General features: G+C 37.4%; 1 non-coding gene across 1 annotated transcript; it reads right to left on the bottom strand.

Moving 5' to 3' along the window:
• Positions 1-403: 403 nt before the first annotated feature.
• LOC148556223 (small nucleolar RNA R71) lies at positions 404-512 on the bottom strand. Its single transcript, XR_015887784.1, has one exon. It is a non-coding gene; the product is annotated as a small nucleolar RNA R71 (small nucleolar RNA).
• Positions 513-11,540: the final 11,028 nt, after the last annotated feature.

Raw genomic sequence — 11,540 nt, 5'->3', positions numbered from 1 at the left:
AAAACACATGGCAGCCGAACATGAAGGAAAGGCAAGAAAGGTTCTTGGTGACTTCACCATGACTACCTCTGACTTTTATGGCAGAAGTATCTCTGTACCTGCCATTGGAGCTAACAACTTTGAGTTTAAGCCTCAGTTAGTCTCTCTTCTGCAACAGAATTGTAAGTTCTTTGGACTTCCACTAGAAGATCCACATCAGTTCCTAGCTGAATTCTCACAAATTTGTGACACTGTTAAGATGAATGGAGTGAATCCTAAGGTCTACAAACTTATGCTCTTTCCCTTTGCTGTTAGAGACAAAACTAGGATATGGTTGAATTCTCAACCTAAAGAGAGTGTAGACTCTTGGGAGAAGCTGGTCAATGCTTTCTTGGCCAAATTCTTTCCTCCTCAAAAGATGAGCAAAATCAGAGTGGAAGTTCAAACCTTTAGACAAAGAGAAGGTGAATCCCTCTATGAAGCTTGGGAAAGATACAAGTAATTTATCAGGAGGTGTTCTCCTAACATGCTCTCAGAATGGTCTATCATAGGTATCTTCTATGATGGTCTTTCTAAGATGTCCAAAATATCATTGGACAGCTTTGCAGGTGGATCACTCCACTTGAAGAAAACGCCAACAAAAGCAAGAGAACTCATTGAGATAGTTGCAAACAACCAATTCATGTACACCTCTTAGAGAAATCCTGTGAACAATGGGGTTCCTCAGAAGAAAGGAGTTCTTGAAGTTGATACCTTGAATGCCATATTGGCTCAGAACAAGATCTTGACCCAGCAGGTCAATATTATCTCTCAGTATTTGACTGAAATGCAAGCTGCAGCTGGTAGCACTCAAGAAGCTTCTTCTAAAGTAGAAACTTATAATCCTGATCAACCCACCATAGAGGAGGTGAATTACACGGGAGAACCCTATGAAAACACCTACAATCCCTCATAGAAGAATCATCCTAACCTCTGATGGAAGGATCAACAAAAGCCTCAGCAAGGCTTCAATAATAATCAAGGTGGAAGGAACCAGAATAGGTTCAACAACAGACCACCATTCTCATCTTCTCAAGAACATATGGAGACCCCTAAGCAGAGCCTTTCTGACTTAGTCTCTCTGGTCTCTAGCCACTCTAAGACCACTCATAGTTTTATAACTGAAACAAGGTCCTCCATAAAAAATTTGGAGGTGCAAATTGGTCAACTGAGGAAGAGGATCCCTGAGACTCTTCCTGATACTCTTCCTAGTAACACTGAAGTAAACCCAAGAAAAGTGTGCAAGGTCATTACCACTGAGGCTTAAGCCGAATCTGGAGAGAATGGGATGGCGTTGAACGCCACTGAAGAGCATATCACTGGGCGTTCAATGCCCAAAATGGCTAAGAGCATGGTACTGAACGCCAATGAGGAAGCCCTCACTGGGCATTCAACGCCCACACAGGTAGAAAAGCTGGTGTTGAACGCCAGCAAGGACATCCCTGCTGGGCGTTCAATGCCCAAAATGGTAAGAGAGCTACCGTTTAATGCCAGTAAGGGTATGTATCATGGGCATTCAATGCCTACAGAGCCATCAGAGCTGGCGTTGTACGCCAGTAAACGCACATCCTCTTAGTGCTCAATACCTACTCAAGAAATCCCTATCCAAGAATTAAAGGAAGCCAAGGCTCATATAGAGACCATAGAGGTTCCTTTGCATGCACTTCTACAATGCATGAGTTCTGATGAACACTCATCCTCTGATGAGGATGAAGACACTAGGGAAGAGCAAGTTGCTCGGTCTAGGAGCTCTCATGAAGCTGAATGCCAAGCTATTTGATACAAAGCCTTTGGAGGAAGAACCTCCACTGCTTACCAAAGAGCTAAATGCTTTGGTTCAGCAGAGGCTACCTCAGAAGCTTTCAGATCCTGGACATTTCCTGATTCCTTGCACCATAAGCACCATGACCTTTGAGAAGGCTCTTTGTGACCTAGGGTCATGTATAAACCTCATGCCACTCTCTGTAATGGAGAAGCTGGGAATCTTTAAGGTACAAGCTACAAATATCTCACTAGAGATGGCAGACAAGACAATGAAGTGGCCATATGGCTTTATAGAGGATGTCTTGGTAAAGGTTGAAGATCACTACATCCCTGCAAACTTCATAGTGTTGGATATTGGAGATGATGGGGATGAATCTATCATCCTTGGAAGATCTTTCCTAGCCACTACAAAAGCCATGATTAATGTGGCAAAAGGGAGAAGTGGTTTTCCAACTAGGAGAGGACTACATCTTGTTCAATATGTCCAATCCCAATTCTCACTCTGATAAGGAAGAGACAATGGTGCAACACCTAGTGTTTCAACCATCTCTTTTAGTGCAGAGCTTTACTAAGCCCCCAAACATCAATTTTAAGTTTGGTGTTGGGCAGCCATTAACAAGCACTAAGAAGAAAGTCCCTAAAGGCTGGAGGGATAAGAAAGTCCCCACTGAAGGCCTCTCACCTGGAATGAGAGTTGTCTTCACCAAGAAGCCAGTCATACCACATACAATGAGTCATGTCCTATCTCTAGAGCATGTGGAGCTCATTCATGAGAAGACAGGAAGAAAGTTCACTATAAGGGGCGAAATTTTGAGCCCATATCCATCTCCGTAAGGAGCTAACCGTCAAGCTAATAACGTTAAAGAAGCGCTTGTTAGGAGGCAACCCATCCTTAATTAATTATTTCTATTTCTTTTAATTTCTTAAGTTTTGTTTTCCTTTAAGTTATTTTTTTAGGTTCATGATCATGTGCAGCAGTCAGAACAGAGACAGAAATATTCAGTAGTGAAAACAGATCACTTTGAATGGAGTGTTGCTGGCGTTGAACGCCAGCCAGGGAGCACTGGCTGGGCGTTCAACACCCCAAATGGCAGCAAAGCTGGCGTCAAACACCAGTCAGGGAGCAGACCCTGGGCGTTCAAACCCTAATGCAGAAGGCAGGAAATCTGAATTTCCTAGCCTCTTAGGACCAATGGGTCCCACAACATCCTTACCTACCCCACTTCTTCCTTCTTACTTTCACACTTTCCTATACACTCTTTCCTATAAACCCTAACCCAATCACATCCATATCACTTCCCCAACACCATCATAACTTCCACCAATCCCCACCCACTTTAAAATCAAAATTTCCTCCCATTTAACCCACCCATGACGTAACCTACCCTAGACCACTCCTATAATTACCCCTCATTCTAACCTTTCATACACACACCTCTCATCCACTTAATAGCCCCCTTGGCCAAATTTCTTCCTCCCTCCTTCTCCTTCTATTTTCTTTTTCTTCTACTATATTCTTCTCTTTTATTTATTTTTGCTCGAGGACGAGCAAAGATTTTAAGTTTGGTATTGGAAAAGTGTTATTTTTTGCTTTCCATTCCCACTTATGGCACCCAAGGTTGGAGAACCCTCTAGAAGGATGAAGGAAAAGATAGTAGCCACCACCTCTGAATCTTGGGAGATGGAGAGATTCATCACCAAATCCCACCAAGACCACTTCTATGAAGTAGTGGCAGAGAAGAAGGTAATCCCTGAGGTCCCTTTCAGGCTCAAGAAGAATGAGTATCCAGAAATCTGATGAGAGATCCGAAGAAGAGGTTAGGAAGTCCTAGCCAATCCCATCCAAGAGGTTGGGATCTTAATGGTGTAAAAGTTCTATGCTAATGCATGGTCACGAAAAACCATGACATTAGTGCAAACCCAAATTCCAAGAATTGGAACACCACGGTCCGAGGGAGAATCTTAGATTTTATCCCAGAAAGTGTGAGGTTAGCGTTCAACTTGCCCTTGATGCAAGGAGATCCATATCCTTATACTAGAAGAGTTAACTTTGATTAGAGACTGGATCAAGTGCTCTCAGACATCTGTGTGGAAGGAGCACAGTGGAAAAGGGATTCCCAAGGCAAGCCCACTCAACTAAGAAGGCTTGACCTCAAGCTAGTAGCTAGAGGATGGTTGGAATCCAACCAGCGCTCTATCATCCTTACTAGCAATCGGTTAGAAGTGACCATTGACAGAGCTATCATGATTCATTGCATCATGATTGGGAGTGAGATGGAAGTACATGAGGTGATACCTCAAGAATTGTACAAGATAGCTGAAAAGCTTTCCACCAAAGCAAGGATGGCTTTCCCTCACCTCATTTTTCATCTATGCAATTCAGCTAGAATTGTCATAGAAGGAGACATCTTCATTGATAAAGACAAGCCCATCACTAAGAAGAGGATAGAACAAACTAGAGAGCATGCACATGAGCCTGTGCAACCGCCTCAGCATGAGGGATGTGAGATATTTTGTCGGTCTAGAATTTTACCAATAAATTCCATCGTGAGTATAGTCTAACCCAACAAGCTATCCCACACCAAATTTAGAAAATGTGTCACCACAATTCAAAATCAATAACCGAGAGTAGAATCCCGGGTCGTTCTCCCTAGGAGTTGCCCTAAGATGCACATCATTGGTTAGGAGTTCTCTTGGTATTTTGAAGTTGAGTACAAGAAAAGTAAATCAACATCAATTAAAGTGATGAGAAATTAAGAATTGAAGTAAGGTAACCAAGAAATTAAACTAACAAGGGTGAATGACAATCATTCAATATAAAATCCTTGGCTAGAGGTGAGAATTAGAATTCCTATCATCATTGCCTCCATCAATTGTGACAGTAATTGGCTATTGCTCCACTTAGTTAACCTCTAACTATGAAAGAAAGCCAAGTGGAGATAATCAATTTGAGTCCACAAGTCCTAGTCAAATCCTAAGGAAGGACTAGCTTTAGTAGCATTCAAATAAACTAGCAATTCCCAATTGTCAATTAACAAAAGACCTTGACAATTCAAGTGTCTCCTATTACCCAACCCCCAAGCCAAGAGTGAAAATCTACTCTATAACTACAATTATCATTTCCTCAAACACTTGGTGAGCAAGAACAAAAGACATTGTTGAATTGAGAAGAGAATTCAAACTAAAGCTATCAACTACAAATAATTAACAACAATAAAGTAATTAACGACAATGAACATGGAGTTCCTCAATGCATTAATAGAAATCAACATAAACAAGATCCAAATCCAAGATCCAAAATAACTAAAGTAACAAGAACACTAAATGAGAGTAGAAGAATGAGATCTACAAATTAAAGCAATGTAAAATTGAATTCGAAACAGATCTAACCAAAGGATCCAAGTGAAATTGAAATTGAGAAGGCTAAAACCTAGAGAGAAGTGAGAGTTTCTCTCTCTAGAAAACATAAACTCAAAAACTAGCAAAAAATTCTCTAATGAGTGAATTTCCTCCTTGGTTCCTTGGGTCTTTTCCCTCCAGAATTCTGCTCAGAATGGGCCTGGAGCTCTGCAAAAATCGCCAGCCACGATTTCACTAATGAAGTCACGTGCCGAGTGTCACGCGTTCGAGTCGGCCGTGCGTACGCATCGGCTGAGTTTTGCAAACCATGCATACGTGTCAGGCACGTGTACGCGTCGATGAGATTTTTGCTCAACCACGTGAATGCGTCAACTTTTGCGCGCAAATCCTAGAACCAAGCTCCCACGCATGCGCGTCACAGCCAATGCTCCAAAGCTCCATTTTTCATGTTCCTTCCACTTGTGCCTGCTTTCTTTCTTTCTTCTAGACCATTCTTGCCCCCTATAGACTCTGAAATCACTTAACAAACATATCACAGCATCGAATGGTAATAGAGGGAGATTAAAATATGCCATATTTAAGGTCAAAGAAGCATGTTTTCAACCATGAAGCAAAATTAGGAAGGGGACACAAAACTATGCATTTTATATGAATAAGTGTGAAAGAATATTGATAAAACCCCTCAAATTCTACACAAGATAAACCCTAAAATTGGGGTTTATCAAACCTCCCCACACTTAAACCAAGCATGTCCTCATGCTAAAAATTGAAAGACCAAAGAACATAGGAGAATGGAGTTGATTGAATGAAAATTACCTATATGGATGCAACTAATGCAAATGTATCTATCTACTTGGTCAAATGTGAATCAACTTCCAAGAACATAAAGGAGCACATAGGGCCAAAGTGATAAGATAATTCATGAACTCTACCAATTCAAATATCAGCATAGAGTGTAAATGACTTGCAAGAAGGAAGCTCGTGAGTGCCGGAAATAAGGAGTCGAGCATCAAACCCTCACCGGAAGTGTTTGTACTCTATCCTCTCTAGTGTTTGAGGACCGATTCTCTCAATTCTCTACTAATCTTGCTTTCTAAGGCTTGCTCTTCTTCTACCATTCAACATATGTTTAGTGAATGAATACACGTATCAAGGGGTCTTTCCAAGGGTTGTAATGGGGTTAGGATGAAGGTAGGATTGTATTTGGTCAAGTGGACTAAAATTGAATCCTTGATTAACCTAAACTTCCCACCTAACCTAAGACAATCCAAGTAATTAAAATATAAATCCTAACTACCCATTGACTATCTTTTGCCACATGTCCATGCATCCCAATTTGAATACAATACATATGCATTGCTATCACCACTTACTTTGGGGCATTTTGTCCCCTTTTTATTGCTTTCTTATTTTCTTTTTCTTTTTCTTCTTTTTTTAATTTTTATTTAATTTATTTGTTTTTCTTTTTCTTTTATTCTTGTGGTGGGTACTTGATGACTGCGCATCATGTTATATTTTTCTATACTTTTTCATACAAGAAATTAATGATTAATGCTTATTTGTTAAGTGTTTTAGTGCTTAAAGAGTATATTTCTTTGATCTTTTGATTTGATAAATTTTGTAGGAAATAAGTAGAAAAAGAAGCAAAAAGCACAAAATAAGCTAAAAAGAAGAAAAGAAGAATTTTTGGACATACTTTGGAGTTTGAACACGCTTTGGAGCCTTAGGCCACGCTTTTAAAATCGTGGCCCATGATTAAATCAAGGAAGAGCGCTCTTTGGCGCAAGCGCTACCCTCTTCATTCAAGAGTTCCTGCAATAATTGAAGCTGGAAAATTCGCAAATGACGTGTTAGCGTGAGTGACGCGTACGTGTCGAAGTGAAAATTTTGGAAGACCACGCGTACGCATGGATGACACATACTCGTGGGAGTTGCATTTTGAAGAGCCACGCGTACGCGTGAATGACGCGTATGCATGGGTGACGCGTATGCGTGGGTGACGCGTACACGTGGAAGTGCCAAAATGTAAATTGGTGCGCACGCGTGGATGCATGAGCGCTCCGCTCCTCTCAAAAGCGCTACGTTCTCCTGGGAGCACAATTCTGATTCAATTAATTTCATTTCAAGCCCAATTGAACTACAAGCAAGCTAGCCCACTCATATCACTGAATGAAGGCCACAAGAATTATCTAGAATAGGAATTCTCATTTGAATTGTAATTTGTTTTCAATTTCATTTCAATTTGTAATTTAGGAAAGCCTATATAAAGCCTTTAGTTTCACAGTTTAAGAAGGGAGTTCTAGTGGAGATTCGGGAAGTACAATAGGAGTAGGAGTAGAATAGAAAGCTGGAGGATTAGAGACTCTAGAGTGCTCTTAGAGAATTAGAGACTCAAGAGAGCTTAGCATAGTTTGATACACTTTTTCCTTTCTGCACTTTTGCAATTCAGTTGTCTTGAATTTAGTTTAGTTTATGCAATTTCAATTCCTTATACTTCTCTTCTGCAATTTTCTTTTCTGCAAATTTTACAATTCAGTTTACAGTGAGCTTGATTTACTTTCATGCAATTTAAATTCCTGCAATTGTTCTTAGAGCGATGATCAATTAAACCCCAACTTATTAGGGGGAGGAGCTCTATTGTAATTCATATGAATTGAATGAAATTCTTCTTCCTCTCAATCTACTTAAGCAGCTAAGAGATAACTTCTGTTTTGATTTAATCCATTTACTGCGGAAGGGGGTTTGAATCCATTGAATTTCCATTTGAGCCTCGGAATGGGAATCATGGAAATTAAAACTGAAGCTCTATCTCTCACAACTCTCTTGATCAACACAATTCAAGAGGAATTGAGATCTTGAGAATTTGTGTGGCTTATGGATAAGAGAACATACTTAACCTCTTCTCATGACTATTGGATCAAGGAATTGGCAATATTGATTGTGATTAGAGAGATTGGATTGCCAAGGAATTGGGGTCCAATCAATTTTAATCCGCCATAGATCTACTCGTATGATTGAGAAGGAAGTTGAGACCCATTTGACTTATTATGGATTATGATATCTCTAATCCCTAATGAGTCTTTCTTTTTGTTATTTCTCACCTTGATTGCCTTGAGTCTCATTTGATTGGCTGAATTTACTGCTACCTTTAATTTTCTAGCACCCAATTCCCATTTGCATTTCCAGCAATTTACTTTTCATGCAATTTAAGTTTTTTTCCATTTAAGTTTCTGTCAATTTACATTCAGTAATTTACAATTCTTGCAATTTACATTCTATTAGTCAATTTCACCAATATTCGCTAAACTAGAAATATCACCTCACTAAAGTTGCTTGATCCATCAATCCTCGTGGGATCGACCTCACTCATGTGAGTTTTACTACTTGATGCATCCCGGTATACTTGCCAGTAGTTCATACGTGTAAAATCTAATTTTCACGTATCAGTACTATATATATGAGAGATCAATGCATATGTTTAAGATATTGAATGTATGAACATGCGCCCAATTCTTTTTTTCACATTTTTCATAAAAAGTATAACATACCTAATTCCCAAACCAAATGTTCCCCACCCTATTTCCCACACTTAAATCATGTACACTCTTCTCACTAATCTAGGCTGACCAAGGATTCAAATCAAGGACATTCATTATTTTTCCCTTAGAGTTAGTGATGTGCCAAAATAACGAACAAATGGGGTTAAATAGGCTCAACATTGGTTTGCAAAGGATTATGAAAGGGTAAGGCCATATGGGTATGTGAGCTTAAAGAAACAAAGGCCTCAATCATATATCTGCATGCATACACCAAACAATAGAAATATAGAATCAAGCAAGACAAAGATCACAATCTTAGAGAGAACAACACACACTGAAATAAGATCACTACAAGAAAAAACAGTATTTGTAACAAAAAAAAATTGTTACAAAAAATCTAAATTTTGAAACGAAAGGTATTTGTAACAAAAAAAGGGGTATTGCAGTATGTTCCGTTACAAAAAGTTTTTGTAACAAAAAATGAAATTGTTACAATACAGAGTAATATTTTGTAACAATTTTTTTAATTCAAAAACTAAAATTTGTTACAAAAGTGATAACAATATTTGACCTTTAAAATATTTTTCGTAACAATTTAAATTTTTATGTCATAATATTTTGTTACAAAATACTACTTATTTTTGTAACATTTTTTATTCTTAGTTACAAAAATAGAAAATTCATTTGAAAATATTTAATTAAATAATTGATATATCAATTAATTTTCTAAACACGCTAACTTAACATTTATATAGTATATAATTATATAGATAATTAGAATATCTTACATGTCATTAAGATTCTTTTACAATAAAATATGTTCTACAAATTCAACTAAATATAACTTTTTCCTAACATAAAATTGTATCGTATCGAATTTATAATTCTTGACTCTTCTAGCATATTTTAATAAATATAAAGTCTAACATGTTGCCATCAATTTTGTATCCCTACAAATATGAACAATGAAAACCAAAATTAAAAAACAACACATAATACTATCTTTATCAGAGAAAAAATTAAGTTAGAACTTACAAGTTAAAATTAACTAATTTTTTAAGAATTTATTCTCAAAGTTTAAAACTAGTCAATCAAAAATGAAAATTATCAAGAATTGACAATTCAATATATAAGCTCGGGCTAATTAATCATAATTCAATTCATTAAATTTACATAAGTATCAATTGTCAAACAATCACTACAAAACATAATTTCCACCAAAATCCTCGTAACAAATATACTTGACTTTTTTCTCTTTATACTTTTACACTCATAAAGTTCCACAATGATGTTTATGTCAAAACACAAGATAAGAACATTACAATAATTATCCTAATAAAAATCCAAACCTGAAAAGAGAAAATTTCAAAGCAACACACCATCTAAATTTAACAATGCAGTGAAGCACCTAAACAAGTTTATGTTATTGCAGAAGCATATAGTGATGCAGAGAGTTTGGAAATAGAGAAGTATAGCAAGAATAGAAAAATAAAACTGAATTAACAAAAATTAACAATGAGAAAAAAATGCTAATGGATTACAATGAGTATTAGGCTTATATAGAAGGAGACTGTTGATAATAAAGCTAAAGGCTCCCCAACCAACTTATAACAAACTGAATAACAACTTGACAGCTAAGCCACACTATCTTAAACTTTTTTGAACTCTAATTGCTCCTACTTTTCATCACTAGCTTTAACAGCACCATCAACAAAATTATTCCAGAATCATTGAAATCAACCATCAACAATTATTTCAGTTTTATAAAGATTATAGAAACAAAAAACTTAATAGCAGAAGCTACAACAATGTTATTCTGTCCGAGTTCAGAATAAAAAAAATCAGCACCATAGTACCATCAATAACTCAAAATCAGACAAATAAGCAACCAACAACTCAGAAATCAAAATTTTTTGCCATAATATTATCATAAACTCTCTAGCTATGGTATTTCAGCAATATTCTTTCCATTAGATTATATTTGAAGAAGACACGACAAGCATGCTAATGGTCAAATCCAAGCATATTGTCAAGACATGTTGTACTATGTTTTATAATAACAGCCTTCTAGTCATTAAGAGTGATTGCTACTGTGCTACACGCTACAGTTGCTACTGTTATGCAGACTTATGATGATAAAATGGTTTAGGGATAATGCCATCAAAGTGAAACACAGAACTGAATAAATAAAAATGTGAGGAGCTAGTTGTGTTAAAGTATTTTCGAATACCGAAGAAAGAGTACGAAAAATAACACCATTTCTTATTAGGAAGAAGCTAAAGCGCATTTAGGAGTACTGGTTTCAAAGATGCTACAAGTTGATCAACATCAAATTCTCTTACATAATGTCATTGCTAACGCTAACATTTAGAAGGTTATGTAATTGATAGATACAATTAATGGAAGCAAATTGAAATTTTCCAAAATGAGGCCTCAGAAAAAATTAACAATTCAGAATCAGAAAGATCAGTAACTAGCAATCAGGGGAGAGACAAGGCTCAGTCATGTTTTTCAGCAACAAAAAACCTTACTTCTAAATATGATTTTATGCAACAAAAAAATTTAGCTTAGTCATAATTTCAACAACAAATTCAAATTTCATAAAAAAATTAAAGGTACAGTGATGATTTAAAGCAATGAAATTGAAAAAAAAAATATGGCCAAAGGAAGCTCACCTCCAGGGACTAACTGACGGTGAAGGACGCTGACCGACTGATGACCGAAGATGATAAGAAACACCGGCTGAGGGACTAGATGCTGGTTCCTTCTCCCGGCGACGGCAGAAACCGGCTCCTTCTCCTCATTGCGTTCTAGTCCTTTCCCAGCGACGGTGTGCATGGCGACGGGACAAGTTCAGTG

Source organism: Arachis ipaensis, chromosome B6, assembly GCF_059453495.1.
Source record: "Arachis ipaensis isolate K30076 ecotype BB chromosome B6, ASM5945349v1, whole genome shotgun sequence".
Lineage (NCBI taxonomy): Eukaryota > Viridiplantae > Streptophyta > Magnoliopsida > Fabales > Fabaceae > Arachis > Arachis ipaensis.
The sequence above is the reverse complement of the archived record's forward strand: the minus strand, read 5'-3'. Positions and strand labels throughout refer to the sequence as shown.